At 38.3% G+C, this 26,995-nt stretch overlaps 1 long non-coding RNA gene and 3 other non-coding genes across 4 annotated transcripts; all 4 read left to right on the top strand.

Annotated features, from left to right (window-relative positions):
• The first annotated feature begins 283 nt into the window (after nt 1-283).
• Nucleotides 284-7,246, top strand: LOC114654343 (uncharacterized). The gene is made up of 5 exons (XR_003716697.2): nt 284-609; nt 785-876; nt 3,679-3,772; nt 4,217-4,286; nt 5,700-7,246. It is a non-coding gene; the product is annotated as an uncharacterized LOC114654343 (long non-coding RNA).
• On the top strand, nt 2,849-2,988 carry LOC114655211 (small nucleolar RNA SNORA13). The gene has a single exon (XR_003716873.1). It is a non-coding gene; the product is annotated as a small nucleolar RNA SNORA13 (small nucleolar RNA).
• Nucleotides 3,942-4,087, top strand: LOC114655212 (small nucleolar RNA SNORA13). The gene has a single exon (XR_003716874.2). It is a non-coding gene; the product is annotated as a small nucleolar RNA SNORA13 (small nucleolar RNA).
• LOC114655213 (small nucleolar RNA SNORA13) lies at nt 5,500-5,657 on the top strand. Its single transcript, XR_003716875.1, has one exon. It is a non-coding gene; the product is annotated as a small nucleolar RNA SNORA13 (small nucleolar RNA).
• Nucleotides 7,247-26,995: the final 19,749 nt, after the last annotated feature.

Raw genomic sequence — 26,995 nt, 5'->3', positions numbered from 1 at the left:
GGTTGGAAAATGGATGGATGGATGGATAATTCACAGAAAAAAAACAGTCAAATGCAGGCCATTATTTTTGTGTTTTAAAAGTACAAACGCAGGAACATTTAAAACAAAAAAAATTGACTTTTTGTTTATTTATAGTTATAGCTTAACATTTTCTTTATAAAATAAAATTATTTTATACTGTCATCTTTTTTTGTCATTTCTGTGTTACAATAAAGATAATTCAAATAAAGATGTTGGACACGCCCAGGCGGCCATGTTTATTTTTTGATTGGTTGATCTGACGCCATTCTTAGCCGTTGATCCTGACACGTTTTAAAAAGTTGAATAGTCTTTTCAAGAAGAAGAATTAGTCAGAGCGACTTCGTTGTAGGTGCATTTTATATACATGCACATTAATATATAATCAGCTATTGTTTAGTGTATTGTGGGCACAGGATCCCGATTCGCGATTGTACATCTTGAGTACGTCATTTGAGTCCAGCACAAAACCTTGCTGCGCAAAGCACTTACGCTTAAATTCTGAAGACTTAAGACTTTACTGTAGTTTTTCAAGAAGATGACCCCCGTCATGTTTGTCATTCCTGCGGGCGATTTAATCATGAATATCAGGTAAGTCTCCCAATATCTTCGTCTCTTTATCGAGTTTAATGGAGCACATGTCGCAATGCAGGTAGTAATCTAGAAGCACGTTTTATACATGTAGCGAGATATTACAGCGAAAGCTTTGCAATATTTTAGAAATGTAATCTTATTTATTTTTTAGATTTTTGTTTCTGTTTTGCAGTACTGCTGTAACCCAGGTTACTGTCGACAGGCCTAGAAATCATGGAAAGGAATCGCTCTTGTTTAGTTTGTCAAGACACCAACCAAAGGCCGGTAGGTATTACACATTAATGCCAGCGACTTGAGGATGTAAGAGATGGTACATAATGCGTACCCGACACTATGATTGTGGGGGTTCTGATCGGTTTCATTGCAATAAAAAGATTTATGGCTTACTTTTATACAGTCGCTCGTCCTGCTCTGGTGGCTTAGACTTTGTCCATCCACTTTTCCTGTACTCGCTTTTTTACCGTAGGCCACTCACATGTGTTCAATTCATGTGCGGTGGGTCAGTCGAAATGTGGCACGTGGCCAGCTTATTATTTTCTTTTTTAATTGAAAGGTAGTACACTTGAAGGATAGTACAAAACAAGTGTACATTTTACATCGGTTTTGTACAAATGAGTTGCTATAGGATAATTAACATAATGGGGAAAAAAGTTCAACTATAAACATTCAAAAACCTTAAATTCTCAACAGATTTGTACAATTTTAATGGTTTTCTTGTTTGCGGGGAATAGTTTCACATACATTCCCGACAAAAAAGATATTTCTTGTTGATAGTTGTACACAATTGCCGAATATTACCTTCTCGGCAGTTGGACATCTCATTTTGTAATATAAAAAAAATCGCGAGTGACTCGATTATGGTCATTTTTGCCTGGTACGATCTGGAAACACCTGACAGTTTTATTTTATTTTTTTTTTGTTGAAAATAAGCTGTAACCCTTAATCATATGTAAATTGATTAGCAAATCAACGGCATCCTCGTCGTCTGGAAGTTCACACAAGGGTTGAATGAAGACCGGAGGCACCTCCTCAGTGAGAACATTAAATTGCAAACCAAGAAAAATGAAAGAACTTAAATAAACGACCTCTGCCACGGTTTTAAGCTGAAATCGAAAACCACTTCCGTTTACCCGAAATGGCGGGGCTAGTGGAGATGGGCTGAAGTCAGGTCAAGCGCTGTGTTGACTTTGCCTCTCAGAACTGCAGTTTGAAAACCGAAGGTAGAGAAACTGACCCCTCTTATCCAGTGCTGGAATCACTTACTTTGCATGAGCCATAAAAGTGGTCCCCCAAGTGCATGTGTGTGGCAACATAAACGCAACGAAATGGGAAGGTGAAAGGTAAAATAGATATCTTGGGAAATTCACAATAGCACATGATTGCAGTATAAATTTGACTGGTCATGAATATTTACAATATATTAATTGCATTTAGAGAACATTACTACAGCCCTGCAATTTAGGATTGGTAGTTAAATAAAACATTTGTTAATAAATTAGTTTTTAATAGATTACTTTAATGCAATAGTGGTTGCCACTGCTGCTTCATGCATCCAACATCATAGGTTAAAATTTGCATGGTCTTTTTATGGTATCTTTCTTTAACATGCCAACAATGCTAGGTTATTTATTTTGCAACTCTGAATTGGCCTAGTGTCAGAGTTGTTTTGTTTGCAGGTGACCCTGTTGTGGACAGGCACTCTGTCCAGGCTGTTCCGTCTTATCTCTAGTGCCAATGAAATAGGCTTTGGCCTACATTGAACACTGAACTAAAAGGGTTTGACAAAATACGCTTGTGTGTACTTAAATGGGTTGATTGCTCATTAAATTGGTAGATCATTGTTTCATTATCAAACTACACACTACCACACTATGCGACTCTTCAATTCCACCCCTAAGGGGGGGAACTAAATGTTAACATTATTCAAAGTTATTGACTGTCTGTATACCTGCATTGCTATAACTCTTTAATATTTACTATATTAAATACTAATATTTAGTATATTAGTTTAGTATATAGTATGCTGCTGCTGGAGTATGTGAATTTCCCCTTGGGATTAATAAAGTATCTATCTAAAGTAACAAAGTACAATACTCAAGACCAGGCATTGTGCACTTTCCAGGTGTTAACACTGAGCAGAATAATCTAATTATCTCTTGCCTGTAGTTTATTTTAAATCTAGTAAACTGTTTTTCTTCCTCTTAATATTTATAAATTAAAGGATTTATTGTATCTTTGCCTTTGTGTTGCCCGTTCATTGCTTTTTTCCCCCCAAGTGAACGAGGTGTCAAACAAGGCATACAGCAACTCTTGCAAGTGTATTTCATCTGGGTGCTTACCTTTGCACACTTGATTGTATTTCTTGCAAGAACAAATTGTTGTCCCTATCATTACTAATGCTTTTTAAAATTTAGAACCATGTGGCTTTTTTATGGTGGTTTTATGTGTAACAATTTATGGTACAAGATGGGTTGCAGGTTGTGTTATACTATAATTATGAGAATAAGTAAAAGCCACGTATTAGTTAACTTGGTCTGTTATGTATTGGAATAGCGTTTGAACACTGTGTCCGTTTTTTGTTTTCAGAAATTTCATACTTACTTGCAGCTTCAATTTATTTCATGGCCCAGCTTGATTAACTACACTTCATGTAGAGCTTTGTATGGTAGTCAACTCTTCTTGTTTTAGAACATAATTGTACTTGTTAGAAATTAATATTTTTTTTACAAGGCAGAGTAAACTTTTCATAGTGGATGCTATGCCACCAAATAAAAACGAATGTGAATTCAGCACATACTGAATGTTTTAAAAATGCATGCAAATAATTTCTGTTATAGAATGACACATTACAATACACACTTCTTTGGTAAGGTGACCATGAGTGGGCTGTCTTGGTACTTGCAGAAAATGACAACACATACTCAAACATGTTTGTGTGTGCTCAGTGCCCTTCATAAATGGTACCTTTTTAGAGGTAGATTGAGTTTGCCAGGAGGATTCACCACATACTGTACAGGAAAGAGGATGAGTCCATTGTCATTTTAGTAACCGTCTTTGTTTTTGCAGCAGTTTCTTGATCAAATGGGCTTGGGTAACTGATGCTGTAAATGTCCAAAGGAGGAGGATAATGTTGTGGGGCCAGTGAGTCAGCCAAAGCTGGGTAAGGCAAAGTAACCACTCCATTGCAAGTCGCCACGATTTTAGATTTATAGAAATGTTGGTTTAACTGTAATTGATACTGTATACTTTTTAATGTTTAAGGTATTGACTGCTGTTCAGCATTCAGTAATTAAGAGAATGATGCAATTGGCTTTTTATCTTAAAAACGTTGCCTTTGTGTTGCCCATTCATTTTACTTTTCTAGATGAATGTGGTGTCAAACAAGGCGTACAGTAACTTTTGCATAAATCTTGGAGGGGTACTTTAACTATGTACCTTAACCATTGTACCTAATTATTTAAATGCACAAACACTGCTTTGTCATAAAAATGAAAACTAGGTATTTAGCCTTTTTCTTTACTTTTTAGCCAGTATCAATTTTGGATTGTAAACGATGATTGCTTTGTTTATAATATTGTGCATTGTTTTTATTATTTTTAAAAAGGAAGCACTTCAGGAGGAACGCAGGTAGAAGAGTGGTTGTAATGGACAGTTTCCAAACATACACAGGTCATGTAAGTACAGTATAGTGGGTAAAAACATTCTTATTGTATACAGTATATGTGATTTTTAGTATTACCTACTGATGTACTTTACAAAGTACACTGAAAAATGCATTTGAAACAGATTAATAGTCTAGAATTTCTTTTTTGTGAGCAAGTGCTCCTACAAGGAGAATCCAGCCAGAACTGTTTAAGTCCTTTGTTAAGCAAATCTACGAAGTGCCAGTTTTTTCTTCACATCATGTCAGCATTTGAGTAGTTCATCATTTAGAATGACAAGTATTCGTCTTGGGTGTATAGCATTTCATGACCAGAATGAAACACTCCATTCCATGTTTCAAGTCATCCAAAGTATCATTATAGGGTTATTTTAACTCTTTTAGGGCAAATGTTTTTCTTTTTGTCCCAAGGCTGAATATTTTTCGAAAACCCAATTTTCTAAAAAGCACACAAAGCAATGGCTTCACACATAAATCAACATAAAATACGACAAATGTTACTCTGTTTTATGTACCATGAGCCTCTACTATATGTAAATTCACACACTTATTACATACCTGTTTGTCTCATCACTCATAAGCTGGAAGGGATTTTCTGGTAAAAAAAACAGATTGAAGTAGTTGAGTGGCTTGTAAGCCATGGCCTCCACCAGCATGCTGTGTTGCTAGCTTGCCTTCCACGGATCTATATCTGTGCAGTCTTCCCAGGGTGAACATTGCCTTAGACATGTCAGCTACACAGGCATGATCAGCTCTACAATCGGCTGCAGTCCTTTTTTATTTTTCAATTTCCAGATTGTTTGCATCAAAATCAGAGTTCAATAAGTGCCTGTGTAGTCCCTCAAGGCAAACATTGCCGTAGACGTGATCAATTGAGGACTGATCACTTGATGCAGGTACCTTTCATTTTCAATCTCCAAATCACTTGCATCAAAATCGAAGGTCAATAAGTCAGTCTGATTCATTAATACGCAAAAAATAAATAATGCGCACGGAGTATTTTACTTTGCGCATACGCTTTGCTGTCACGCCTGATGTTGATGCCATTCTAGACATTGTTTACGCTACTCATGCACACTCTGGGATTCATCATCAAGTCTAACAGTCCTCCTAGCAAATAGAGGCTACCTGTAAAGGAGTGGTTCGACATCTGCCCTAAAAGATTTAACTCTAACCCTATTGGTGTACATGTCTGTTTTGTTTGCACTTATATTTAATTATTACTTTGCCTTTGTGTTGCCCATTCATTTCACTTTTTTAGATGAATGTGGTGTCAAACAAGGCATACAGTAACATCTGCATAAATCTTGGAGGGGCACTTAACCATGTGCCTTACTTGTATGATTTTTAAATGCATGGACATTGCAGCATACTAGAAATAGATAACTTTAGCTAATTATCACCTTTTTGTTTCCTTTCTTTCCAGGTGATCAGTTCCAAAAAGGATCTTTTTATGTGTTTTTGATTTGAGGAAATTAGGTGATCCTCTGGGTAAAATTATCGCAAGTTCTCTTTGGGGTTGACATGAAGAGCTAGAATTTTCTTGGTGATTTGGATTAAAGAAGTTTAATAAATGAATTGACAAATCACAATGATTTTTTGTATACTTTTGGAACAGCACTTTTAACAGTATTTCATCCAACTTAGTGCTAAAAAAAGCACAATAAAAAATAAAACACCCACTTCATAGCATCTCTTTTGTTCTGTTTTGTGAAAAGTGTAATATATAATGGAGATGAAGAAACATGGTGCTGTTTTGTTTTCTTACTGTAAAGGGTTTTTTTTTTTTTTTATGAAATGATTTTTAACCATTCAAACAAAAAAATTATTTGGAGCAGAATGTTAAGAAATAAGCGGTGCTCTTGTTAGTCATCTTGGAGTTTTGTATAGAAGTTTGGTTTTTGTCCTTGTGGTTCTTGGAAGTTTTGCAAATGCAAGTACATGCTTTATCAGTCACTTACATGCACATTCATGCCATGTATTATCTATCTCTTGCTCCCTTGGTTTACATGTTAAGCTCTAAAAACAAGTTCTCTGATTTTTCTGAATAGTAAATGTTAAATATTTCAGACTTGCATTTCTGAAATGACGGTGTGTGTGGTGGTAAAATGTAACAATGCACCACAGGTTTTGTGCGAGTGACTGCCATAAAGATGGGTAGACAGTGTGGTGGAGTCAAAGTAGTGGATGCCATGCAGAAAGGTTAATTCAGTCTTGACCTCTGACCTGTTGTGACTGTGATTGGATGTTAACACTTCTGAAGTACCCTGGAATGAAGCTCATAGTTTGAATGTTTAACCCTTATATCATCAGAGTTTTGTTCACTTTGCATTACCAGTGGTCAGTTTTCCTTTCTGCCTGTAGTAAGTGCAAGTAATGACAGCCTGTACTTAAAAGCTCACTAATCTGAATCTGGAGGGGCCATCTTAAACTTCAAAAACATGTTCCACTTTATGGTTTTGTATGCTTGAAGCAGGTTGTCAACCAGCTGGATGTAGTTTGTTTTTTTTGTAGTTGCCAAAAAAAATTCTGAATTACATCCCCACTAGCAGATATTTGAATTTCTTGTCACTTGTCATTAATTTTGTCCAATTTGTGGAAAAACAAAAATGCCTTCCTTGGTGTTGGCATTAGTTTTTCAGATATCATTATCCTACCTTTTGTTGTTCATCCCTTTCACAGTCGAAGATCTACATGAAGAGGAAGCAAAAACATCTTGTTGGGCTGACAAGTAGTTTATGTGCCACTCTTTTCTGTATTTACGGAGAAGCAATTTCTTTTAAATGTAATGAGACTCTTTATGGTGACTTTCCTATTTTCAAGTGAAACAACAGGGTTTGATAGAGGTGAGCTGCATTTCTAGTAGCAGTACAACTGCTTTTGAATCAACATACAACTTGAATTTCTTATGCTGTATACGTAGGTATACTTTTATAATAAGAGGAAATTGTAAAACAGTTGTGAATTGCAATAAAACGGAACTTGATGAGAAAATGTAAGTGTGATTTTTGTGATGAGCAGACCAAAATCCATTGGAATTTTCAGGAAGCAAAATGGTGAAATGTGTGTGGTGTTAGATTGTAGAACACACATACCACTTAGTGTTCAAGTCATAAAATTCCATTTTGGTCACATCAGAGCATGAGACTTCCTGCCACATCACTGCAGTATCTTCCAAGTAATGTTTTACAAATTTGCAAGTCCTTTTTCATTTTTCTTCAGACTTTTCCCCTGTCAGTCTTCTATAAAGGTTGTTTTGTGCAGTGCCTTGGAGATTGTTGAGTTGTAAAAATCTTCTCTAGTCACAGCCACTAATGTCTACAACTCAGACTAACAATTGCTGTCCCAGTTGCCACTGACTAGTGTCCTGATATACAGTGGTGTGAAAAACTATTTGCCCCCTTCCTGATTTCTTATTCTTTTGCATGTTTGTCACACAAAATGTTTCTGATCATCAAACACATTTAACCATTAGTCAAATATAACACAAGTAAACACAAAATGCAGTTTTTAAATGATGGTGTTTATTATGTAGGGAGAAAAAAAATCCAAACCTACATGGCCCTGTGTGAAAAAGTAATTGCCCCCTTGTTAAAAAATAACCTAACTGTGGTGTATCACACCTGAGTTCAATTTCCGTAGCCACCCCCAGGCCTGATTACTGCCACACCTGTTTTAATCAAGAAATCACTTAAATAGGAGCTGCCTGACACAGAGAAGTAGACCAAAAGCACCTCAAAAGCTAGACATCATGCCAAGATCCAAAGAAATTCAGGAACAAATGAGAACAGAAGTAATTGAGATCTATCAGTCTGGTAAAGGTTATAAAGCCATTTCTAAAGCTTTGGGACTCCAGTGAACCACAGTGGGAGCCATTATCCACAAATGGCAAAAACATGGAACAGTGGTGAACCTTCCCAGGAGTGGCCGGCCGACCAAAATTACCCCAAGAGCGCAGAGACGACTCATCCGAGAGGTCACAAAAGACCCCAGGACAACGTCTAAAGAACTGCAGGCCTCACTTGCCTCAATTAAGGTCAGTGTTCACGACTCCACCATAAGAAAGAGACTGGGCAAAAACGGCCTGCATGGCAGATTTCCAAGACGCAAACCACTGTTAAGCAAAAAGAACATTAGGGCTCGTCTCAATTTTGCTAAGAAACATCTCAATGATTGCCAAGACTTTTGGGAAAATACCTTGTGGACTGATGAGTCAAAAGTTGAACTTTTTGGAAGGCAAATGTCCCATTACATCTGGCATAAAAGGAACACAGCAATTCAGAAAAAGAACATCATGCCAACAGTAAAATATGGTGGTGGTAGTGTGATGGTCTGGGTTGTTTTGCTGCTTCAGGACCTGGAAGGCTTGCTGTGATAGATGGAACAATGAATTCTACTGTCTACCAAAAAATCCTGAAGGAGAATGTCCGGCCATCTGTTCGTCAACTCAAGCTGAAGCGATCTTGGGTGCTGCAACAGGACAATGACCCAAAACACACCAGCAAATCCACCTCTGAATGGCTGAAGAAAAACAAAATGAAGACTTTGGAGTGGCCTAGCCAAAGTCCTGACCTGAATCCAATTGAGATGCTATGCCATGACCTTAAAAAGGCGGTTCATGCTAGAAAACCCTCAAATAAAGCTGAATTACAACAATTTTGCAAAGATGAGTGGGCCAAAATTCCTCCAGAGCGCTGTAAAAGACTCATTGCAAGTTATCGCAAACGCTTGATTGCAGTTATTGCTGCTAAGGGTGGCCCAACCAGTTATTAGGTTCAGGGGGCAATTACTTTTTCACACAGGGCCATGTAGGTTTGGATTTTTTTTTTCTCCCTAAATAATAAAAACCACCATTTACAAACTGCATTTTGTGTTTACTTGTGTTATATTTGACTAATGGTTAAATGTGTTTGATGATCAGAAACATTTTGTGTAACAAACATGCAAAAGAATAAGAAATCAGGAAGGGGGCAAATAGTTTTTCACACCACTGTATAGTAGATCAGCTAATTAATGTAAGTTTGGAATCTGAAACAATAAAACATGAAAATAGTGCTGGAGCTAAATACTTTTTCAAGGCACTGCAGGATGTGTTTTTGAGACTGTCCTTGTACTCATTTTGAAGTTTAAATTTTGCTACTATGTATGTATTATGCACTGCCCAGCCATATTTTTTCTAACATCTCTATTTGATTTTTAAACAAAACCGGATAGCATTTTGGTATACAGGTTAATGCTGCTGTCTAACAGATTAACATCCTGGGGTCAACTCCAGTACGTAGTTGCTGTCTCGACAGCCTGTCTGTGTGGATGTTTCTTACACATCCCAAACATGTAGGTGTTCAGATAGCTGGTAATTGTAACTTGTCTCACTGAGATGGAATACTGGTGTGTACAGGACTATGGAGTTGGTAAACAAAACCTTCTGCTCCAACTCTGCCACAACAGTTTGTAATTTATCATGTTGATATAGAGCATAAAAGTTAAGAGGCACTTCATCACTGCCAGCATTATTCATCAAGCTACATTTTATCACTTTTAACATGTTTAACAGTTCACCTCCGAATTTGTTTTTCCATACTTATCACATTGACTTTAATTTCCCTTATTCTTAAATAACTAGCTTAATGTTCCCACTTCTTCCTTCCCTTCATTGGACACAGTTTTACCACTGACAGACTGAGAAGATCATTCCTCCCCCAAACTATGCGACTCTTCAATTCCACCAGACAGGGTAAACGTTGAACATTATTCAAGTTATTGTCTCTTTTTTACCTGCATTTTTTATTACTCTTTAATATTTTCTGCTGCTGGAGTATGTGAATTTCCCCCTGGGATTAATAAAGTATCTATCTATCTATCTATCTATCTATCTATCTATCTATCTATCTATCTATCTATCTATCTATCTATCTAGAAAGAGGCAATGGCTAACTTTATTTTTACTTACTACATGCACAGTTGCTGCCATCTTGTGGGATGAATCTGTAAGTGCTGTCACTGTTTTTCTTCTTTCATTTATGAAATCGATTGTTTTCCATTAAAAAAAAAAAAAAAAAAACCTTTTTGGTTCATATGATCATTACTATTTGTCTCTCAACATCACCGACTTTCAGGTGTCAAATGATGGAGCTGGTGGCAATTCTTTTATAGCTGTTTCTTCATATCACCTTGACGGGTGATCCTCATTTACACAAATGTGAAAGTTGAATCACTAATTCAAGAGATCAGATTAAAGGCAAAACAAGCTACAGAGAGATGCCAGAATAGACAGAGGATGAGTGGATATTACTCAAGAAATATGTCATGAAAAGGGAAGGAGCAGCTAAATAAATGCTGATTAAATACAGGAAAGAAAGATATGCAAGTCTGGGTGATATCAGGTGGCAGGAGAGCACTGTCTAGGAAACGTGCACAGCATCTGGCCTGGCCTGGTGTTGACCCTTTTGGCTGCCTGTTTTATCGCAGTCTTGGCTCCCTTCCACCTAAGCCAGGTAACTTGGCCTCTACCTTGGCAGGGTCTCCTGTTTCCATAGAGGCTACAAAGAGGAGACACTCGGTCACTGCTAGTGTGGTAGCACTGGATGCCATATCCAGGGCTGGTATTTTAAAGGACAAGTTTGGTATTTTACAAGTCAAAGGTATTTCTTCATAAACATTGTATTTATTAATTTACCACATAAAACTGTGATCTAAAGTGAAGCAATTTTTTTAAATAAATTTTTAAAATACTTTGTTCTTGTGTTTAAAGTGGAGCTGTATGAAACCCTGCATCCATATGTGATGGCAAAGACCCAAAACTTACCAAATATGTCCAATCTTCAGGCCAAAAATGTTACAGCATTGGTCTGGGCCTTGTGAGTGCACACATGTTGCAAAATAGCATATCCATGTTTTAGGAAAACAAAATCAAAAATGAAACCATTGTTATGAGAGTCAGCCATTTTAAAACGAGACTGGCTGTGAGCTTCATGTTCATGGCAACGTCCCAGTTCACCTTACCCCATGGTATCCTTGTTCTCTGCTCAATTATAATGGAAAACAAAATCACACCTTTGACTGGAAATATTCTTTTAGGAAAAAAGGTTAAGAAAGAGGTTTTAGTTCGCTTTAGGGCTGAAAATGGCCGCTCGACAGAAGCAGGGAAAACGGGAATGGTCACCGCCAAACATACCAATGTGTACAGCTGCCCCATGCTCTATGCCCCATTTTTCTGATGAAGGAAGTCAAAATCGTCCATGACATACTTACACCATCCTATCCAATCAACGGGTCTGAATATGGTGACGTTGCTGTACGCCTGCTAGAGGGCCCTAGTAACACCAACTCAAAATCTGATTGGTTGAAGCAACAGTTTAATCGACATTTATTTTGTGTTAGAGGGCCTGCAGAACGGATTGTGAAGGCCTCTGGGCAGACTTCATTGACTTTGACCCTGCCTGGCAACAAATGATGGCTGAAATGTGATTGGTTAAATGCTTTAATACGAAAATACATGTCTGGAAGCAGCACAACCATCAGAAAAGCTATGAAAGGAAGTGGACAGACTATTTGGAATTATTTAATAAGTATTCATGGACAAAATATAATTAACATCAGTTTGTGATTCAGATATTTTTTTAGGCCAGCAGAGAAGGCCTTGCAGGCCCTGACGGTCCGCCTCTGGAATCAGTACAGTGGATCAAGACAGTTACTTTAAAATGAGTTCCAAAAGAACACGGGAAATCTTGTTAAGGGTAAATTTCACACAAACATTAGGAAGCTTTTCTTTACCAAGACATATAGACTAAATTATTGAGTAGTATGGTAGACAGTAGCAACTTTAAGGACTTTCAAAACTAGACAATGTTATTTTGAAAGAATTAAGTGAATAGGACTGGTGACCTTTGTTGAGTCGGATGGCCTCTTCTCATCCAGGATGTTCTAATGTTCACTATAGAAAATATACTGCCTGCTCCACCTGGATTAGTAAAGCATGTGTGTGCTTTAGTGAGTGAGAATACGAATCTTGCGTAGGGGCCAATGAAGTGACAAAAACCTGTTCAGACATTATAGGCATACATCCAGTTCTTGAACGGGAGAAAGCTGATACAGCATATCTGTGTGTACTGTCCCACTTCCAGCCCTGCATACTTCCATCCATCTTCCTAACCTGCTTATCCAGGGAAAGGTTAAGGTTCAGCTGGAGTCTATCCCAGCAAGCACCAGATGCAAGGCAGGAACAATTTCCAGAGAACGCACACACACACGGGTCAGTTTAGCAATGCCAATTCACCTTAGATTAATCAGGTTGAGGTTTAGGGAGTCCAGTATGGATGTTTCACAGCACCAGGTTCCACATGCAGTCTGCATGTATTTTTTTTGTTTGTTTTGTTTTTGATTGCTGGTGTGCAGGACACAACACAGCAAAAGTGGTTTGCCTCTTTTAAAAAGGTAAAGCTTTTATTAAAAATATTGTGCAGTGTAATAAATTCAGATGTATTGTTATGTGTACCAAGTTCAATGGAACTCCTAAGTGCTCTCTCCACTACGCTGCCATGTGCTGTGTATCTCTCTCCCTAGGCTATGTAAAATATCCACACAGATTTTAATGGTTTGGGGGTCGGCGTTGTGTTTGTCATAATTCCACCAAATGTGCACCAAACAAACAAAAAAAGTATCCTTACCTTGGGGAAAATAGGACAAAGAATCTGTAATAAAATTAGTATTTTTAATTTTCTTCCATTACTACAAGAATGCCTCATAAATGCAGGTATGTGTTCTTAAATCGACATATTGGTAAGTTTTAGGGCTTTTTCTATCACATTTGGTCGTTGGTTTCCATAGTAAGCTGCTAGAACAGACAAATCATTATTAAAATTTATAACAAATGCTTCAATTTAGAACACAATTTTATCTGCCAAATGAATATATACCATGATTGTGAAGAAGCAACTATGAATTGAAAAATAACAAACTGATCCTTTAATAAGGCCAAGAAACATTTTTGCTGCCTGTAAACGTTTATAGATGGGGAAGATGGACTACTTTGGAACCCAGAATTTTTCACCCTGAGGTCCCAGTGTTTTTTTGTGTGTACTACAGCTTTACACATCAGTGCCTTGTGTTGCTCAGAGTAAGTGTGAAACATCCAAACAGACTGAAGCCAGACTAGCAGACAAAATGAGCAGAACTTAACATTACTTATCTGGGCAACACTGCTTGCTGCTGCTGTCTACTGTAATGTAAAAAGTATTGTGCACTGTTACAGGGAGGAGAATCAAAGGCTTGTTGTTTAACTCATGCTCTGTCTGCTTTTTTTCATAATTTAAGCACTATGGACTGCCCAGGGAGGCATGGTGGCGCAGTGAGTAGCGCTGCTGCCTCGCAGTTAGGAGACCTGGGTTCGCTTCCCGGGTCCACCCTGCGTGGAGTTTGCATGTTCTCCCCGTGTCTGCGTGGGTTTCCTCCGGGCGCTCCGGTTTCCTCCCACAGTCCAAAGACATGCAGGTTAGGTGGATTGGCGATTCTAAATTGGCCCTAGTGTGTGCTTGGTGTGTGGGTGTGTGTCCTGCGGTGGGTTGGCACCCTGCCCGGGATTGGTTCCTGCCTTGTGCCCTGTGTTGGCTGGGATTGGCTCTAGCAGACCCCCGTGACCCTGTGTTCGGATTCAGCGGGTTGGAAAATGGATGGATGGATGGACTGTCCACCTTGAATTAGAAGGACGAGTCAGACATGACAACATTCATAGTTACAGCCCACCAAGGAGTTACCGCTATTCTGGAATCCAGTTGGACCCAAAATTCAACAATTCTCAATTCATGAGTGCAGAGACATTGACAGACAGGCAGTATGGATGACAGATGGGATAGCAAGCAATAACAACAGGGTCACCATTTAAAAACACCTAAACCTTTGCTTTCTACTCTTAACCCATTCTTTATATACCTGGGCAATGCCATGTACTTCAGCTAGTCATTAATAAAAATGACACAATACGTTTAGTCAACAGGGTCCTACCTAAAGCTGAAAGGCTTTAGAAGCAAAGGAGCAATCCTCTCTTAAAGAAATACTCCACCCAAAAATGATATAATTGTGAAACAATAAAATAATAACTTTAAAACAATAAACACATAAAACAGACATTAAAAATAATACAGATGTATGAATTCTTAATTGTTTTTTTACCAAAATATATTGCTATTGGATTTTGCAATTGTAAAAAAGGCAAAACAAAACTCGACTGTATCGTGCACTGTAAAATAAATGTTAAAATTACATTTAAAAAACTGGCAGCGGTGGCTGCCAGAATTTTACCATAAAACATAAGGTGATAATATTTTTAGGTCTATGGTATAACTTTACAGTAAATAACTGTTTTGTTTGCAGCACATTACAATAGAAGTGAATGTTCAACTATAAGCTGAAATCCATGCACTATAATAAACATGCCAATCAGTCAGTCAGTCATTATCCCACCCGCTATATCCTAACACGGGGTCACGGGGGTCTGCTGGAGCCAATCCCAGCCAGCACAGGGCACAAGGCAGGAACCAATCCCGGGCAGGGTGCCAGCCCACCGCAGGGCACACACACCAAGCACAATTTAGGATCGCCAATGCACCTAACCTGCATGTCTTTGGACTGTGGGAGGAAACCCACGCAGACACGGGGAGAACATGCAAACTCCATGCAGGGAGGACCCAGGAAGCGAACCCGGGCCTCCTTACTGCGAGGCAGCAGCGCTACCACTGCGCCACCGTGCTGCCCCATGCCAATCATTAAACAATAAAAAAACACAGACCAAATGACTTCAATGTGTAATGAAGTTATGGCATATTGTCTGGTACAGAAGTAACATTTGCATTTATGGTGTATGGTGTCCTACAGGTTTGCCAGTTTATTGAAAACAACCCACCATAAATCAGCTTCCATAACCTCAAAAAACATTCAGCTTGCAATGAAAAATAAGTCTGCTAACTCTGTTTAAGTGTTTTTTTCCCCCACAATACAAAAATATAGTGGTTCACAATAAACAATATTGTAACAGGGAGTGTTTCCTTATGCAAAACTAGAAATGGGTGCCAAGCAGAAAAAAACAAAATTGAAGAAACAACTACATAAAGTAAATACATATGATCATTTTGACTTAAATTAATGTAAGGCAGCTGTTTAAAGATAGATAATATATACAGTTGGTATCCATGTGACAGTGTATTAGAGCAAACCACACATGGTAAACAAACAGTAACATTTCTTTAAACAGCTTGGTGCAGTAAAATGGAAGATATAATACCATTACCTTTCTGATTGTATTATGTCATTTTTTTGGTGCCGTGACTATCATTTTTTCACAGAAAAATAATTTTTTTTACGGATTAACAATGTAAAAAAAATATTATATTGGTCTGCATGTTTCATTTCAGTGTTTTGGTGTTACTGCAACAGTGCCTTACCATTTGACATTTTACAGTTGTTTACCTTTCGCTATTTAATAGTTTCACAGTACACTGTAAAATCAACAGCCATATTTTACAGTTAAGATTATTCATCTACAGTATAGTATGTCAATTTCTGTGTGTGTTTATGTATGTATGTTTCAGCATCACTTCCGAACAGCTGGAGCGATTTTCATGAAACTTGGTACACGTTTCTCAATGGTCAACTAAAAATACTGTAGGGTGACATCAACCCTAACCCACCGTCTTCTGGGTTGGGGTGATCTTGCGGTCTTGCATGCACGTTATCATCCAGTTGCGACTCGGAACGACCACTAGAGGGCGAACTGGGGGTGACTGTCAGCATTCTTTATGTTAGACCAGCACCACAGCGCCCCTGTTGCTTTTCAAATTAAATAGAGTTGGCCGTTTCCAAGCGTCAACTGGATGATAACATACATACAAGACAGCAAGACAAGCACATTAGTGAGTCTTCATTGTTTGTTAATTTATTTTTATTTTTAAAGTTGTGTTTTATTTTTAATTTTATTTTTCTCAAACAAGTAAAAAAAAAAAAAAACAACTTAATTTTCCTTCAGGGCAACACCGGGTATTTCAGCTATAACTAGTTCAAAATAAAATGCAAAAACAGTGTTAACAATGTTGTCATGCAATACATACCGTATGCAAGTGGGCTATTTAATTTTGGCATGGTTTAATCGTGTCATAATTTAAAAAAATCAAACGTGATCGATTGCTTCTTATTACGACATCCAATTTTTGTGTCCATTTAAATGCATATCATAACTAAAAGAAAAGCAGGCGTATTGAATTTCTCTTAGCGGCGGCTCGGTGTGTATTGCATTTCGATTCAAGGGCACGCTTTAAAAGTGCAAAAACTAAAAGTAATCAAATGACTAATCAGCGTCAAAAGGTGGGGCAAGTGGTGACACGAAATTTGCATGCCATAGCGAAAAGCAATTGATCTTTTGGTTGATGTTTGGGTTTTTATGACACTGTAAAACCATGCTACAATCAAATAGCCACCTTGCATATGTACTGTATTGCATTTCAATGTAGTTAACACGTTGGATTGCATTTAATTTTGGAACGAATAATCTTCATAGTCCTATACACTTTTTGAAATGCCTTGGCTGATTCAAACTGTCCTGGAAGCTAAAAGGCACCGTCTCTTTCTAAATGACCATGAACTGTGCAGGTTTAAGAGACAGTTAAAAAAAGACTTTATATACCGTAACTGACACTTTAAGAACATTCGGTATATACAGTACATAATACGGTACATGAAAATCTGGAAAATGGATGCCAATCTCGTGCACCATCTTGTGGCTTTGAAATGTTCAGGCATTATGATGAGGTGGTGCAAACTGCACTCTGTGAAATTTGAAGCTTTTAAAATGAAAATAGTTCTCACAAATTGTACAGGTAGGCCTATTACTTGAACACCGGATGTGTTTGTATTTCTTAAGGTTCATGCTGAACTCTCACTATATATATATGTGTGTGTGTTTGAAAATAAACCTGTTGCATGAAAATACCATCCTAACCAAAGTGTGGTCTGAAGCCATCGCCTGCTCATCTCACCACACATCCTGGCCCTGACTTTACCACACCTTTTTATCTTGTTTAGATGTTGCCTTTTTTGTTTTGAACAATATTTGGATATGTATCTTTTTTTAAACAGACATGTTACATTATAAGACTGCTACACATTCTTAAGCTCCGCGCCTTCCGCAATTCTTAGACTTTAAACTCACCAGACATGGGCCATGAATCAGTTCTGTGCTTCTTTTAAAACGTTCTTTCCAGCTGTAGACCTGTGTTAGTGGAGGTAAGTGGACGCATTTGTTATCCGTTAGGCATTGGAGCAGCAAGCCTGGCCATTTGGCTTATAGTGGGCCCAGGATGGTCTATGCAGGAATTCATTATTTTTGTATCGACGACACCAGTAACAATATCAACATGGGCGGCGGCAACACCAGCGCGGGGCTAAAGAAGGCGGAAACCAAGTAGGCCATTATGGGAGTCCGCTCCCTCTGTCTGGTGCCCCTTTACCCACCACGGGATAAAGACCTCAGCCACATTTCACTTATTGTACAAGTGGTCTTTTAGGTGTGTAAAAAGCACTGAAAGCCCACGTCTGTCTGTCTGTCTATCTGTCAGTCAGCACGAAACAAATAAGCCCCCGTGGACCCATTCTGTGGAGATGTGTCACACTAATTCTGTTGAGACGGTTCAATTTTCGACCAGGTACTTCGAACAGATCGCTAGGTTCAGTTTTAAAATTTCCAAATCTCCCACTGAAAAGCAATGTCGAATTTACAAACTCGTTCATTTTCAAACGCAGAAACATTCTGTGCAGCTTCAGCTAGGAATCCATCCATCCATTATCCAACCTGCCACATACCAACTACAGGGTCACGGGGGTCCACTGGAGCCAGTCCCAGCCAGCACTGGGCGCAAGGCAGGAAACAAACCCCGGGCAGGGCGCCAGCCCACCACAGTCAGCTAGGAATGAGTTTACTATTTGGATTCATGTTACCTTAGTAGCGGTGGCTTGAACTTGTATACATCTGTAGATTTCCCTCTTTTACTCGTCCGACAGCCACTGTGACGGCGAGTGTGTCAGATGCCGGGCAAATCGCGCGCGCGCAAACAGCTCCCACCTCAGCGCTGATTTAGGTAAGTTAACTAATAGAGAATTTAAAAAAGAGTAACTTATGGAAATAAATTACGTAAGCATACATACGACTTAATAGACTGAATTATTATTTTAAAGAACTGACGTTAACAACCTGTAACTCAATGATGTTTGAACTAATTAATAATACGGGAAAGGTGCCGCTGCCCCGACGGATATACAGTAAACACAGGGACGGTTTAGAATTGGATAGTGGCGGCACCGGGGGCCTTCAGTGGCTACAGCCCCCTAATCTCTTGTGCCTCCTCAATTTGAGAGAGTGATGAACAAGAAAGGTGAAGGAAATCTATATCTGAGACAGATGTTTCCACAAATAACTGATGCTAAGATTAAGAGAGGCATTTTTGTTTGTCCACACATCAGACACATCATCAACGACAAGCAGATTGAAGTACTGCTAGTAGGGAAATCGCATTGAAACCATTCAAGGATGTTGTGCAGAAATTTCTTGGAACTACAAAGCACCAAACTATGTCCAACTTGTTGACAACAGGCTTCAGTCAAAACCATGAAGTGCAACATGTCTCTAAAGATTCATTTTGTGCATTACCCTTGGACTTCTTTCCTCCTAATCTTGGTGAAGGTATTGATGAACATTGTGAAAGGTTTCACAAGCACATTGCCATGTTGGAAAAACGGTATCAGGACAAGTGGAATCCATCAATGCTGGATGACTATTTTGGACACTAAAACAAAAAGCATTAGGTGCTGAGAATACAAACAAAAATCAGAAGCAAAACATCTTCTGCTCAAATTAATAATAATAATAATAATAATAAATTTTATTTATATTGCACTTTATATTTTAGCAATCTCAAAGTGCTACAAAGTAAAAATAAAGTAATAAAACAAGAAAATCTATAAATACTTTTAACAAAATGTCTTTCTAAAAAGATGAGTTTTTAGATTTCGTTTAAAAGCATCAGTCGACTGTGGGGCTCTCAGGTAGTCAGGGAGGGCGTTCCACAGCCTCGGAGCCACAGATGAAAAAGCCTTATCACCCATACTGCGAAGCTTGGTTCTAGGGACTTGGAGAGTGTTAGTGTGTACAGAGCGGAGGGTGTGTGAGAAGGTATGAGGGGTAAGGAGTTCCTGTAAGTAAAGGGTGGCATGTCCATAAATGCACTGATGGGTGAGGAGAAAGACCTTGTACTGGATTCTGAGTGGGACAGGGAGCCAGTGAAGGGTTTTCAGGATTGGGGTGAAATGGTCATGCTTTCGCACACTCATCAGGATCCTGGCAGCGCTATTCTGAATATACTGGAGTCTCTGGATACTCTTGCCAGGAATCCCGATGAGGAGCGCATTACAGTAATCCAGCCTGGAGGAGACAAAGGCATGGACGAGCATCTCTGCCAGGTTGAGTGTTGGGCGGAGTTTAGCGATGTTCTTGAGGTGGTAGAAAGAAGACTTACAGAGGTGTTTGATGTGGGTGTCAAAGGTGAGTTGGGGGTCCATTTTAACACCCAAATTGGTGACAGATGTGGAAAGGGGAATGTTTTGGCCAGAGAAAGTGATACTGGTGATGGTAGAAGAGCAGAGATGGTGTGATGTGCCAACTAAGATGGCTTCTGTTTTGGATCTGTTCAGCTGAAGAAAGTTGAGCCTCATCCACGCTTCTATCTCCTCCAGGCAGGTAGTCAATGTGAATACTGTATTAGCTAATGCAATGTGTCATCATCATTAAGTGATAAATTAAATAAAAGTTAATTTCATGTTTCTACAAATTCTTATGTGATACAATTGATCCAAAATTATATTTGTGCTCATCTTGAAGCTGTGTATCACAATCACCAAATTTTTCAGGAAGCACAACTTTGGAAAACATTTGTTTTCCGGTGTTGTCTAACTTGCTAAATACTGCAGTCTGAAATCCATGGGAAATAATTCACCTACATGCAACAATGTACCAAGAAAGACTGAACCATCTGGTGATCCTGTCCATCAAATGGGAGCCCGCGCATCAAGTCAGTTTGGGTTTTATGGATGCCATTACTGACTTTGCAACTGTGAAAGTTCAGAGGTAGATTTTGTAGAAATTAGTTCAGTAATGTAGACCTTGTTATTTGTTATATTTGTTTTACATGATGTTAAATTAATGTTTTGTTTCATTTGGTTTGTAGTGTTACAAGCTAATTTGAATTTGGCTAGATAATAATAATACTTCTTTACATTTATATAGTGCATTTCTCACTATTCAAAACACTTTTTGTAATGAGTGGGGAGCCACTTCAACTACTAATGTTTAGCATCCAGCTCTATGATGCGATGGCAGCCATTTTTGTGTTGGTATATTCAACACACATGAGCTATTAGGCAGTGAAGTGTTGAGAAAGAGAGAGAGAACAATTACAGACAAGGGATGATTCAGGGGGCAGAATGACTAGGCCATGAAGGGCAATTAATGTAGAAAAAATACACTGGTAATGTTTTGCATTCGGTTTGTAATGTTCTACAATATATTGATAATGTTCTGTTTGTTAACAGTTTTCATAAATGACCAGTATGTTTTGAAACTGAGGTCAAGGAGGGGCACATTAGTACAAGTTTAGCCCTGATCAGATGTATATTCTCTCTGCACTGTCCAGTTCTTTCTTCATTTTGACAAAAATGCTGTTGCATATCCAATTTATTTGAATTCTGAAACTGTAATTATATATTTATATACCCCAAAGAAGTAATAATATGAATCAATTCCTGTTAAAATGGCTTTCTGAGCACATTCTTTTACTTTTTCCAAACATAAATTCAGCTTACCTTGCAACATGTTCTCAAGTGTTTTAAATAATCAGTAACAGTTACTAACCAACTGTATTTCTTAAGTCATCATCCACAGCAGGGTGAACCATCTTTTCCCTTTTTTCCATTCTTACTGCTTCTTTATTGCTGTTATTGTTTGTTTCTTCTTCAACGTCTTCCCTCACCAGGGGCCTCATGTATAATGCGATGCGTAGAATTCACACTAAAACATTGTTTATTGACAAAATTAGAAATTTTCATATGCACAAAAAAATTCAGATGCATAAAACTGCACACTTTCCCTTAATAAATCCCAATCAATGTGAATTTTAACACATAAGCAGGAGCCTACAGACCACCCTGACTCCTCCTAGAATTTTGCCTATTTGAATATGCAAATCAATATAAATAGCTCCTTCCTTTCAGTGTTTTGTTAAAAGGCAATGGCAAAAGCACATGTGAAAGAGAAGAATTTCAGAAAATGCAAAATGGAGGTCCTGCTCAGTGTAGTGGAGGCAAGGAAAAACATACTATTTGGTGGCTTAAACAGTGGTATAAACAATAAAAGGAAATTGATGGAGCAGCACAGTGTGGCTAAGGCACTCAAAAGTTCAAATTCAGAAAGTTGCACACTGCCCAAAATAAAAAAGAAGTGGTCAGATATCAAAGTCAACTTGAAAATGTGAGTCACAGCCCACCGTCTGAGTGTCAACTTCGCTGGAGGAGGTGGCAGAATTCTGGTGCTTACACCGTTTGAGCAGTGAGCTGTTGCAATTATTGCCGAGACATTTAGATATCTTTCCACATCATGAATGAGATGCACTTTAGAATCACAGATAATTTACACATGAATAGCGTAGAAATGATTTCTATTTACATAAGCAAATTCATTCTCTGAAGGTGCCTTTATAGCAATGTGTGCAGTTGATGCTCCGATTATATTTGGAAAAAACAGATGTTGCTGTGAATTGTGCTTTGATGTTTGCCTGCTCAACTACAGTGTAAGGAAATCTTATATATCTGTATGACAACTAGATAATACCATCCTACACAACTGGCATGGTGCGGCTGAGTGATGACTGAGAAATTGGTTAGACAGTATACATTGAAAAGCTCCTGTGGCTAAAAACCCAAGGGTGGACAGAACTTGCAAAGAAGAAGGTGGAGCACAAATTCCTCAAAGTCTACCTTAGTAAAGTCGGCCCCATTTCAGCACACAGCTCTAAGAGGATAGCTCTTGGAAATCTAAATTGACTTAGAAGCCAGTCATCATCATGGGACAATGAATCAGTATGATCTAAATATGTGCTCTCTCTAATTCTTCCATTTGTGATGTCTTCTAACAAAGCTAAAGCAGCCATAGAAGTTGGAATAGTTTGGCTATTCCGTGCACCATTATATTGTTACAGATTGATTACAATCAAGTGCTTTGCATTTGTAAACAGCATGCAATTAATTTTGGGGTATTTGATAAACCCTGCATCATGGATGTGAATCTAAAAAACAAAGGGAAACCACACAGAAACAGGAGCACTGCTTTAATGCTTGGTGCCGCCCATCTCGATGTGAGTGTGGAATTGGGCGTGCGCAACATTTTTGTGTGCCCCCCTGCTTTGTCTTCCATTACATTAATTAATCCACTGACAAATTAATCTAAAAAGGAGTGGCTGGGTTAACCCAGAGGCCACTGGGCCATCCCTAGCTCAGCTAGGAAGGCTTCCTCCTTAATAAGTGTCTCTGTGTCCGTCCGGTTACTGTGTCTCTGTCATTGTGTTGGCCCATCACAAACATTTTTACATATAAAATGTAGTGCATTTATCATTACAATAGACAACACAACAGAAACATGAACACTGTTTTTACAAATCCCATACCAAATGGGGCATAACAGAGATATATGCACAACTAGGTGTGGGATATGAACCTGGGATATTGAATCCATGAGACAACAGCACTAACTTCTGTGCCAACATGCATCATCAAATTCTGTGCCCCCCGGTTACTTCTCTTTGGCCTTATGTGGCCAAATGTCTCTCCTCAGTTCTTCTGTGGCTGTCCCTTCACACTTCTGGTTCTACATGTGAATTTCTCCTTGGGGATTTCTATCTATCTATCTATCTATCTATCTATCTATCTATCTATCTATCTATCTATCTATCTATCTATCTATCTATCTATCTATCTATCTATCTATCTATCTATCTATCTATCTATCTATCTATCTACATCTTTTGGATTTCTCCACCCTCTCCCTCACTGGACTGCAGCATACAATAATTACTTGAGCTACTATTACTAAAAACTATTCCTGTCCTCCTGCTGGAGATTACCCAACTCTGTCACTTCATCTCATTGGATGAAGTTCACCTTTAACACTGCAGTTTATAGAAATCGTGGTCATGCGATTACTCACAGTACACTATAGGGCTGCTAATCATATATGCTCAAATTATTCAAACACATTCAGGGCACCAGAACAAATTTAGCAGTTGGGGCATTATGTTTTCACATGGAGGCAAATTAAAAATACATATTAAAATATTAGAGTCTTTCTCAGCAGTGGAAATGCATGTTGAGTGGAGTATAGTAACAGCTTAGTTTTATCAAAATGTAAATAAAACTTCATAATGGAAGATAAGGCAGTGTTGTATACTGTGTTCTGAGATTATTCAGATTAATTAAGACAGAAGCTTGAAGTTATACTAGTTACATTCAAAAATAGCAACAAGTGAAATACATGATAGGGGCAAAATTGAATTAGTAACAAAAACTTTGCAAAAAAAAGCTCACAAAACAAATTGTGCTTGTCCACATACAGAAAAGCATATATATTTTCATCTCAACTGGAACTTTCTGGTACCACTAGACAGCACTTAACCTGTAAGCACTTCAGAAGAGCCTCTCCACTGCTAAAATTCATTGACCTGGGTATATGGTGGTCAGTGAGCCTGTGGAAGGATCCTGGCATGGATCAACCAAGGGAGTTGAGGAAGTAAGCACAGACAGAATGCTTCAGCAGTGTGAGGAGGAGCTGGTGTCATGAATGTGCAGGCAGGCGAGAGTGCATGCAGCTGCGTGGTGGCCGAGGAAGGAGATAGCAGTTTCACCAGGGTAGCGATATTTCTTGATTTCCACTACAAGCAATGTTAAAACCCCCAAAAACCTAATATTACAAAAAAGAAAAAAAAAACCTTATTGCAAAATCACATGCAAAACAAATTTTACAAGCAATTTTACAAAATTGTATACAAAAGGAAACTGCTGTTTTGCTCATCTCTACTCACTAACCATTGTACTGGCAAGTGGCAACATATTACATGTTGATCAGCACATGCAAGTAAGAATTTCACTGTACTCTGTACATGTGACAGTAATGACCCTGTAAACATATAAAGCTATATTCCAGACAGTGCATACACAATAGATTGGAGCAAAGAGAATTTCATTCCACACCTCAAAAACATGAGGTCGTATTAATCAAACATGCATAAGGTGACAAATGTAAGCACACAGGCTCACGCATATACAAAATAAAACAAAATTTTACAAATAAAAATTCAAGAATTACTCTGCTGTATCTTGGTGTACCACTGCACATCATTAGGATACTAAAATATCACTGTTTATGCACTGTCAGCTTAATATTTACTTATTAAACACTTTACCATACATAAAGTAAGACCTCATCAAGGCTGATAGGTGATATTCCTAGGTTAAAACACAAAAATACAAAGACAGATGTTAAACCATTCGACTTACCAGCAGAAGAGTTGAATTCGATGAGCCTGGTAACAGAATCTCCTTAAGACTCTCTCCTTCCACTGGTCAAAATCCAGCTAGAAAAAGTATAGTTCCCTAGTACAAAGAGAGTAATTGCAAGAATATTTGTTTGTTTTGATTCATATCCCAATGCTAGAATAATTAAAGCTGTGCACCGCCTTCTCAAATGCTGTTGCACGTGACAGAATTGGAAGTATCCCCACAGCATTGTTAAGGTAAGGAGACTGACACTAGCATTCAGGGAATCAGTTGCTAATGGATTCTCTTCTTTCGCCTGTAGCCCAGATGATGCAATGCATTTCAATCCCAGAGGTCTTCCTCACAGGATCTTTAAATAATGATATTCTCAGAGCAGGCAGTCAGATCAAACCTGAAACTAAAGAATACCAAAGTCCACTAGACAAGACATATTTTCTAGCCCTAGGAGGAGGCATAGAAGGACGCGCTACATCCTCAAGAATTGCTGGAACCTTTCTTATTACAAATTTCCCTTTTGCTTTAAACGAGGTGCTGGCTGGCCCCCAAACCTTTCTTTTTATCTCTTGTTTATTCAATGGCTTTTGTTGATGTAACACTCTATTTGATGAGGAGCACACATAGTCAAAGAACATACCTTAAACAATATGGCTAAACTCATTGCAATTCAAATTGTCACAATACAGAAAAATTAATAAATACAATGTTTTCATGACAATTATTATAATTACTGCTTATTATTATTATTTGGAACAGCAGCACAATGTTGAAATGTCGATGATTTATAAAGAACATATCACAGAATCTGGACACTATTCCACCTGCTTGGCTACTAATTTGGTTCAAATTTCAGGGCTACTCTGAGAGGGGGTTTGGTCCTCTCTCTGCAGCAACTATCGGTGGATTCGTTTGAAAGATGGCACATGCATAACACAGGTCATCCAACGCATTATTGTGTATAATGACAACTTGAATGAGTTCTGGTAACACTTAGAATACCTGCCAGAGAAATGTGCAAACTAGAAAAAAGCACAGCAAAATGGAAAAGAAAGTAATTGTAAGCATTTATGTATCTGCTGAATCTGGGCAGCCTCTTCTTAATGCTGAGGTATGGGATTAATATACGGTAATCTTAAAAAAATTGTGTGTATGTAAATTGATATCTAACTAGCAGCAGCGCCTTGCCCGAGTAAGTACAGTGGTACCTCTGGTCACGACCATAATTCGTTCCAAAACTCTGGACGTGACCCAATTTGGTCGCGACCCGAACGTAATTTCCCCATAAGATTGTATGTAAATACAATTTTTCCGTTCTAGACCGTACGAACTGTATGTAAATATATATATATTTTTAAGCACAAAAATAGTTAATTATACCATAGAATGCACAGTGTAATAGTAAACTAACTGTAAAAACATTGAATAACACTGAGAAAACCTTGAACAACAGAGAAAACTAACATTTTAAGAGTTTGTGCTAAACCCTTACGAACTGCTCACTGTAAACACTTTTTTTTCTGAGTTTTAAGCACAGGGAAAAAAATTAAATGCCACTTCTCTTGCGAAACTTTTCAAACCATCCTCTACTGGCTTTAAATTCCTCACCTCGCCACTCGAAGGATTTTTTTTCAGCAAATCGCCATGAATCTTCCTGGCTTTCTCGTATATGATCGCCTCGCTTACACTATCCCCTGCAAGTTGCTTCTCGTTCAACCACACTAGTAACAGTTTTTCCACCTCTTCCGGCACTTGAGGTCTCTGCTTGGTTAACATTGTAACTCCTTTTGCAGCATCAGCTGCTTTGTTAGGCCCTGTATACGCAAACAAAAGAAAATGGGAAACGGAGAATGGGAAATCATTGGCGCGTACGAATGCGTGTAGTTAAACAGTGTTTTTGTTCGCCACCAGAGCGTATGGTCATGAACAGCTGGAAAATTTTGGCAAACTTTTTGTTCGTAACCTGATTTGTATGTGTTCGGAAACGTTCGTGACCAGAGGTTCTACTGTAATTTTAAGAGAGAACTATCTATTATCAATAAATGGTGTTTCTTAAAGTGTACTCTCATAGAGACCAATTAAATTAATTTA

The sequence above is a fragment of the Erpetoichthys calabaricus genome, chromosome 7, assembly GCF_900747795.2.
Source record: "Erpetoichthys calabaricus chromosome 7, fErpCal1.3, whole genome shotgun sequence".
NCBI lineage: Eukaryota > Metazoa > Chordata > Cladistia > Polypteriformes > Polypteridae > Erpetoichthys > Erpetoichthys calabaricus.
Note: the sequence above shows the minus strand (reverse complement) of the source record. Positions and strands in the feature narration are given on the sequence as shown.